This window comes from Lolium rigidum, chromosome 4 (assembly GCF_022539505.1).
Source record: "Lolium rigidum isolate FL_2022 chromosome 4, APGP_CSIRO_Lrig_0.1, whole genome shotgun sequence".
In the NCBI taxonomy this organism is placed as follows: Eukaryota; Viridiplantae; Streptophyta; class Magnoliopsida; order Poales; family Poaceae; genus Lolium; species Lolium rigidum.
Window position 1 is genome coordinate 268720539 of NC_061511.1, and position 9574 is coordinate 268730112.

A 9574-nucleotide genomic window follows, 5' to 3' on the forward strand; every position below is an offset into this window, starting at 1 on the left:
GCAGGTCACGACTTCGCAGCTAGGACATCAAGGTGTTGCGGGGATGGCGGTTCGAGGCTACGTGGATGTTGATGTCCAATCCTCGGAGGTGTGGAGATAAGCAACTATACGAATGAAAATCCTACCCGCGTTTGTCGGGCCAGCGATGATGATGGCCATGGGTGTTGTTCCCCTTCATCGAGGCATTACTAAGGTGAAAGGACACGGATGCCGCCTAGAGGGGGGCGAATAGGCGGTTTAAAACTTTTACGATTATGGCTTAACAAATGTAGAATAAAACTAGGGTTTAATTTGCCAAGCACAAATCCTATATAAGTAGGGTTCACCTATGTGCACCAACAACTTATGCTAAGCAATACAAGTAACTATGTGATAGCAAGATATATAACTTTAAGCACGTAGGCTATCACGAAGTAAAGTGCATAAGTACGTAAAGAGCTGGGGTATAGGAATAACCGAGGTGACGCGAAGACAACGATGAATCCCAAAGTTCACACTCTTGCGAGTGCTACTCTCCTTTTGTGCGGTGTGGAGGACAAGTCACTCCAAACCCCACGAAGGCCTCACCGTATTCTCTTCGAGAATTCCCACCAAAAGGGATATCCTCAATCCACTATATGGAACCTTAAGGGTGGTCACCGAACCCGCACAAACCTTGGGGCAATCTCAACAATTAAATTGGAGGCTCCTGATAAGTTCGCCACAAAAGCCTCACAAAGCTTGAGGAATCTTCACAACTTAATTGGAAGCCCCAAGAACACCACAAAGACCACTAAGTCGTCTAGGGTTCCAAGAACCCAAAGTAACGACCTTCTCGCTTTCACTTCCACGAATCACCGTAGAGAACTCAAACCGATGCACCAAATGAAATGGCAAGAACACCACAAAGATGCTCAGATCCTTCTCTCTCAAATTCCAACAAAGCTACAAAAGCTATTGGAGAAATACGAGAGGAAGAACAAATAAGAGGAGGAACACCAAATTTCTCCAAGATCAAAATCTAGTGGATTCCCCTCACAAAAAGAGGGATTTGATTGGTTAAGATGTAGATCTAGATCTCCTCTTTCTTTTCCCTTAAATAGGTGCAAGAATCATGGAGGGATTAGAGGGAGACGAAGCTTCTCAAGGTTAACAATGGAGTAGAGAGTGGAAGAAGTCACCAGCTCAAGGGGGAAGAAGGGGGGTTTATAGGTCCCCCCCCCCCCCCACAAAATATGACTGTTTTAGGTATTTTAGGCCTGGAGGTTTGGAGATTCCGCCCCCATACTATAGAGTCTCCGGCCCTGGGAGAGATAGAAATTGTTGAAACTGAAATAGGCGTAACTTTAGCATTCAGATTCCGATTTTGATGATCTTGGGCTTGTTTTGAAGCTAGGAACAAACTCTACAAGATCATGCAGAGAACCATCATAGTCCAATACAGGATCATAAGATAAAGCGGGGAAATGTTTAACCTCAAACCGATAACACCTCCAAAATGGAAAATACAACAACTTGAGTTAGGAAACTCGAGTTTAGGTGAAACCAATTTTGTTGGAAATACGAGAACAATTGATATCCCACAAAGAGTGAAAATCTTAAGAACAAGTGGGGTATATTTTTCCAAGAATGTAGAGGTGAAAACTCTCAATACAAAGAACCGGGAAAAAGTCCAATATCGAAAACGCAACAACTGATTCATGTGGAATCTGTTTTCGATGAACTAGAGCTTGTCATGAGAATAAGCACAAGCTCTAAAACACAACATGGATAAAATCCAAATAACAACCAAGAAATATGATGCAAGGATGCAAAGATTTGAGCTCACCCCAAATGATACGATCGAGTTACTCACTTGCCCCTTGGTAGTGCGGCAACTAACCTATAACCCGATCTCCCAACTAAACCATGAGACCAGTAAGAAAGAAACCATATCAAGACAAAACATTAATCGTGCGCATTCAACTTGATCTTGATGATAACGATCTTGATCGCAACAAGGTGGAACACCTTTCTTGATTATGCTTGCTTGATGAAGTCTTTCGAGTGCTCCTCCATAATTCACTGTGGAAGAGATTATTATTCGACGCATCTTCACATATTCATGATCACCATATGGATAGCAAGCTTCAAGCATATGATCTCTTCGAGTTGGCTCCTCTTGAACTTGCACTTCATTTCTTCATTCTTCATCATGTTGATGTATTGAAGATACACATGAGAACTCACCCAATCGTCTTCTTCAAGAATACTTATCACTTGATATTCATCACATTCTTCTATTTGCAACCTTGAAGCCAACATATGTTTCAAGTATCACCTATGTACAAATCCTACACATATGACTCAATGCAAAGATTAGTCCATAGGGATTGTCATTAATTATCAAAACCACACATGGGGGCTCCATACACATTCATAAGGTGTGTGGCCATCGCCCTCGCTCACTTGGAGGTTGTAGTTGTCTCCGGGCGTAATCCTAAATTCAGAGAAGAGTCAACACGATGGCGGCATCCTCGATGTCGTCCCTTTGTTGGGAGCGTCGTGTTGGAGACACGACTTGGAGGTCCTACGTTGTGCTCCTTTGGTGTTTGATGTTGTCTAAGATTTGTAAGTTGTTGGCAATGAGTTTAAGATAGTGCCTTCCTCATGATTATTTAAGTCCCTCAATCCATTGCCACATCTTTTCACACATAAAGAGTGGATGGTGCGTCAACAAGGAAAGTTTATGGAAGATGTGGTTCGGTTATCGGCGTCGGCCGAGACGTGATTTTAGTTTAGGACAGATTGTTTTTCTTTATAGTTGTATTGTCGATGTATCATCGTTGGTGGTTGTATTAGGACTAATCCGAGCATGGAGTTCATGCTAACTTCGTTGTTCGCAGGAAGTTGTAGTTGTCTTATACTAACAATTCTACCGGAAACAACAAATGGAGCTTCTCCATGGTGGCCTTTTTTTTGAAACTTTTGAAATAGATATTTGTGAGTTTCAAAAAATTCAGAACACAAAATTAGGTGTAGATAATGTTGAACTCAACTAGTGCGCAAAATCTCAGTTTATATTCTAGGATGCACACAAATTACAAAGATGACAATTTTTCAAGCTTATCCTAAATTCAACTTATTTCGGATTGGTTTTTTGCACACTATGAGGTTTCATTATTATGCACACCAAAGAATTTTACCCAATTTTTTTCAAACTCCCAATGGTCATTTTTAAATTTTGCAGAAGACGAGCTATTGTCCATTCCCCAATTGTACCTTTTATAATAACGAGTAATTTGTGTAATATCCCAGGTTTGGAGGCTACAAAATGAGAGAACACCAAAGTGTGCATTGCATTCATGCATAGAAAATCCAGGAAATTTCGCGCGTTTGTTTAAAACTGTCAAAGGGGTCGAGGTTTCTCTTGTATCGGTGGAATTGAGTTAGTCATCGATGTGAGTGTGACAAATTTCGACATGACCTTTGCGAATTCTTTTGGTTGCGGGAGAAATAATTTGAATTGTGTATGAAATAAGAATTCAAACAAGAATTTGAATTCTAAACATAATACTATATAAAATATTAAAGATAAAATGCAATGTAAAATTTGCAATGGATAAAGAATGTAATATTTATTACATTTATCATTATACAATTAATTGAAAGTCCCATACAAGAAATCCAAATACAAAAAATTCAATACTCTAAAATAAGACGTGTGTCAACTACACGCCAGCACATCACTTGGTGTATTTCAGCACAACTTTGTTCTGGACCATGTATGCACATGATCCAGTAAGCATCTCCACTAATCAAAGCAATAGAAGCATACATACAAGCTCACGATAAAGCCATCAAGCAAAGCACCAATCTGCAAGCAATAATACTTGTATCTTGCATATCTCACTAAAAGGGTAAGCAAGTGTTAACTGAACTGTCAAAGTTTTAGGAGTCATTCTTTTATGCCTGGATGAGTAAATCATCCAAACCGGGGGCATCACAAATATACAGCAACAAGTAGAGCTACTAGTCTAAAGCCAACAAAACTAGAATCCTTATCAGACCATTTCTTTCAAATCTTATAATTGAATTCAATGGAAAAGAGAAGTGCAGTTCGTCAGTGTTAAGTAACAGCAGTTCACACACATGCCAGGGTAGTTAATTATCCAAATTGAGGCACTTTAGGAAGCACAACCACCATACCGATCACTGGGAGCACTGGATTATCAAGCAGTAAACTATACACCTCATGACAACGGAATCATAGATAGGGTAATGGAGAGGAAATAGCTCATAGTGAAATACTTAGGGAGTAGGTGATGTAGGCGATGCCGGGGTTGCATCCGCGACACCGTTCCGTCGGCGTCGAGGTCGAGGATGCAGTGGGAACATCAACATCACCACCACAATCATCACAACAGCACCACCAGTACGTCGACGCCGAGGGTGCGTTTGCAGCGCCGTTCATTGATACGTCTCAAACGTATCTATAATTTCTTATGTTCCATGCTACTTTATTGATGATACTCACATGTTTTATACACATTATATGTCATTATTATGCGTTTTCCGGAACTAACCTATTGACGAGATACCGAAGTGTCGGCTCTCGTTTTCTGCTGTTTTTGGTTTCGAAATCCTAGTAAGGAAATATTCTCGGAATTGGACGAAATCAACGCCCAGAGTCTTAGAATTGGACGAAGCTTCCAGAACACCCGAGAGCCGCCAGAGGGGAGCCCTGGGGGCCCCACACACCAGGCTGGCGCGGCCAGGGTGTGGGCCGCGCCCCCCTGTTGTGTCGTCGCCTCGTCGACCTTCCGACTCCGCCTCTTCGCCTATATAAAGGTCCCTGACCTAAAACTTCGATACGGAAAAGCCACGGTACGAGAAACCTTCCAGAGCCGCCGCCATCGCGAAGCCAAGATCCGGGGGACGAGAGTCTCCGTTCCGGCACGCCGCCGGACGGGGAAGTGCCCCCGGAAGGCATCTCCATCGACACCACCGCATCTTCATCAACGCCGCTCGTCTCCCATGAGGAGGGAGTAGTTCTCCATCGAGGCTAAGGGCTGTACTGCGTAGCTATGTGGTTAATCTCTCTCCTATGTACTTCAATACAATGATCTCATGAGCTGCCTTACATGATTGAGATTCATATGAGTTTTGTATCACTATTAGTCTATGTGCTACTCTTGTGATGTTATTAAAGTAGTCTATTCCTCCTTCTCGGTGTAATGGTGACAGTGTGTGCATCGTGTAGTACTTGGCGTTGGCTATGATCATAATCTCTTGTAGGTTATGGAGTTAATTATTACTATGATAGTATTGATGTGATTTATTCCCCCTTCGTAGTGTGATGGTGACCAGTGTGCATGCTATGTTAGTACTCGGTTTAAATTGCAAAGATCTATTATGCTCTAAAGGTTACTTAAATATGAATGTCGAATGTTGTGGAGCTTGTTAACTCCGGCATTGAGGTGCTCTCGTAGCCCTACACAACGAAAGGTGTTCATTATCAAACAAGAGTATATGTAGCACAAAGGAAGAGAACTTATTTATTTATGTGATCAATGTTGAGAGTGTCCACTAGTGAAAGTATGATCCCTAGGCCTTGTTTCCAAATACCGCAATCATCGCTTATTTACTCGTTTTGCCGCATCTTTACTTTCTCGCAATATTACTACCATCAACCGCACGCCACTAAGCTATTTTCTGCCGCCGTTACTACTCGCTCATATTCATTCATATCACTTGTATTTCACTATCTCTTCGCCGAACTAGTGCACCTATACATCCGACAAGTGTATTAGGTGTGTTGGGGACACAAGAGACTTCTTGTATCGTGATTGCAGGGGTTGCTTGAGAGGGATATCTTTGACCTCTTCCTCCCCGAGTTCGATAAACCTTGGGTGATCCACTTAAGGGAAACTTGCTCGCTGTTCTACAAACCTCTGCTCTTGGAGGCCCAACACTGTCTACAAGAATAGAAGCACCCGTAGACATCAAGCACTTTTCTGGCGCCGTTGCCGGGGAGGAAAGGTAAAAGGAATTCATACTCCGGTCCCAGGTAAAAGTACTTTTGTAGCGCCATTGTGTGAGTGTTCGAAGCTATTTCCTTTAGATCCTGCAATTGCATCTTTTTGTTTCTTGTTAAACACTAGTAAGGCATAATGGAAAACATCTGTGAGCTTTTTGTACTATTTCCGAGTCAAGACATGAATGGTTTAATGCGAAAATTAAAAAACCTATGGAATCTTATTTGCATGCTAGTAGCAATGATATTAGTATGAACGCTTTGAACACCATTGTTGCTAATGATATAGAAAGTTCTAAGCTTGGGGAAGCTCGGTTTTCATGATCTTTTTAGTCCCCCAAGCATTGAGGAGAAAATTTTCTTTGATGATACTTTACCTCCTATTTATGATGATTATAATGATAGTGGTCTTTTGGTGCCGCCTACTATGGAGAGTAAATTTTATTATGATGATATTATGCCTCCTATATTTGATGATGAGAATAATAATGATAGCTACTTTGTTGAATTTGCTCCCACTACAATTAATAAGAATGACTATGCTTATGTGGAGAGTAATAATTTTATGCATGAGACTCATGATAAGAATGTTTCATTTGATAGTTATATTGTTGAGTTTGCTCATGATGCTACTGGATATTATTATGAGAGAGGAAAATATGGTTGTAGAAATTTTCATGTTACTAAAACACCTCTCTATATGCTGAAATTTTTGAAGTTACACTTGTTTTATCTTTCTATGCTTGTTGCATTATGCTTCATGAATTTGTTTATTTACAAGATTCCTATGCATAGGAAGCATGTTAGGCTTAAATTTGTTTTTAATTTGCTTCTTGATGCTCTCTTTTGCTTCAACTCTTATTTCTTGGGAGTGCATCATTAAAACTGCTGAGCCCATCTTAATGGCTATAAAGAAAGCACTTCTTGGGAGATAACCCATGTGTTTATTTTACTACAGCAATTTTGTTTTATATTTGAGTCTTGGAAGTTGTTACTACTGTAGCAACCTCTCCTTATATTTATTTTATTGCATTTGTTGTGCCAAGTAAAGTCTTTGATAGTAAAGTCAATACTAGATTTGGATTACTGCGCGTAAACGCGATTTCTTGCTGTCACGAATTTGGGTATGATTCTCTCGTAGGTAACTCGAAAAATCTGCCAATTTACGTGCATGATCCTCGGATATGTACGCAACTTTCATTCAATTTGAGCATTTTCATCTGAGCAAGTCTAGTGCCTCTTTAAAATTCGTCTTTACGGATCGTTCGTTTTGACAGATTCTGCCTTTTATTTCGCATTGCCTCTTTCGTTGTGTTGGATGGATTTCTTTGTTCCATTACCTTCCAGTAGCTTTGAGCAATGTCCGAAGTGTTAAGAATGATTGTGTCACCTCTGAATATGTGAATTTTTGATTATGCACTAACCCTCTAATGAGTTTGTTTTGAGTTTGGTGTGGAGGAAGTTTTCAAGGGTCAAGAGAGGAGGATGATACAATATGATCAAGAAGAGTGAAAAGTCTAAGCTTGGGGATGCCCCCGTGGTTCATCCCTGCATATTTCAAGAAGACTCAAGCATCTAAGCTTGGGGATGCCCAAGGCATCCCCTTCTTCATCGACAACTTATCGGGTTTACGCTCTTGAAACTATATTTTTATTCGGTCACATCTTATGTACTTTACTTGGAGCGTCCGTGTGCTTTTATTTTTGTTTTGTTATTTTCATTCTCCGAATAAATGCTTGTGTGGGAGAGAGACACGCTCCGCTGGTTCATATGAACACATGTGTTCTTCGCTTTATCTTTAATGTTCATGGCGAAGGTTGAAACCGCTTCGTTAATTGTTATATGGTTGGAAACAGAAAATGCTGCATGTGGTAATTGGTATAATGTCTTGAATAATTTGATACTTGGCAATTGTTGTGCTCATATAGTCATGTTTAAGCTCTTGCATCATGTACTTTGCACCTATTAATGAAGAACTACATAGAGCTTGTTAAAATTTGGTTTGCATGATTAGTTTCTCTAGAGTCTAGATATTTTCTGGTTAAGGTGTTTGAACAACAAGGAGACGATGTAAAGTCTTATAATGCTTACAATATGTTCATATGTGAGCTTTGCTGCACCTTTTATACTTGAGTTTGCTTCAAACAACCTTGCTAGCCTAGCCTTGTACTGGGAGGGAATACTTCTCGTGCATCCAAATCCTTGAGCCAAATACTATGCCATTTGTGTCCACCATACCTACCTACTACATGGTAGTTCTCTGCCATTCCAAAGTAAATTACTACATGTGCTACCTTTAAACAATTCAAAACTTTATTACTCCTTATTTGTGTCAATGTTTTATAGCTCATGAGGAAGTATGTGGTGTTTTATCTTTCAATCTTGTTGGGCAGCCTTTCACCAATGGACTAGTGGCTTCATCCGCTTATCCAATAATTTTGCAAAAAGAGCTGGCGCGGGGTTTCCAGCCTCAATTAATCAACCTTCATTAATAATTCTCTTCACATGTTTTGCTCGATTCATCGATAAGCAACTTAATTTTGCAAATAGACACTCCTTCATGGTATGTGAATGTTGGAAGGCACTCGAGGATTCGGTTAGCCATGGCTTGTGTAAGCAAAAGGTTGGGAGGAGTGTCAACCATAAATAAAACTAAAATACATGTGTAAACAAAAGAGAAGAGGGATGATCTACCTTGTCTGGTAGAGATAACGTCCTTCATGGGAGCCGCTCTTTGAAAGTCTGTTTGGCAAGGGGGTTAGAGTGCCCACTACCATTCGTTGACAACAACAAACACCTCTCAAAACTTTACTTTTATGCTCTCTATATGATTTCAAAACTTAAAAAGCTCTAGCACATGATTTAATCCCTGCTTCACTCTGCGAAGGGCCTATCTTCTACTTTATTGTTGAGTCAGTTTGCCTATTCTTTCTACCTTAGAAGCAAACACTTGTATCAACTGTGCATTGATTCTTACATGTTTACCTATTGCACTTGTTATATTGCTTTGTGTTGACAATTATCCATGAGATATACATGTTGAAGTTGAAAGCAACCGCTGAAACTTAATCTTCCTTTGTGTTGCTTCAATACCTTTACTTTGAATTTATTGCTTTATGAGTAACTCTTATGCAAGTCTTATTGATGCTTGTCTTGAAAGTATTATTCATGAAAAGTCTTTGTTATATGATTCATTTGTTTACTCATTATCTTTGCCATTGCTTCGAATCGCTGCATTCATCTCATATGCTTTACAATAGTATTGATCAAGATTATGATAGCATGTCACTTCGAAATTATCCTTGTTATCGTTTACCTACTCGAGGCGAGTAGGAACTAAGCTTGGGGATGCTTGATACGTCTCAAACGTATCTATAATTTCTTATGTTCCATGCTACTATTATTGATGATACTCACATGTTTTATACACATTATATGTCATTATTATGCATTTTCCGGAACTAACCTATTGACGAGATGCCGAAGTGCCGGTTCTCGTTTTCTGCTGTTTTTGGTTTCGGAAATCCTAGTAAGGAAATATTCTCGGAATTGGACGAAATCAACGCCCGTAGTCTTAGA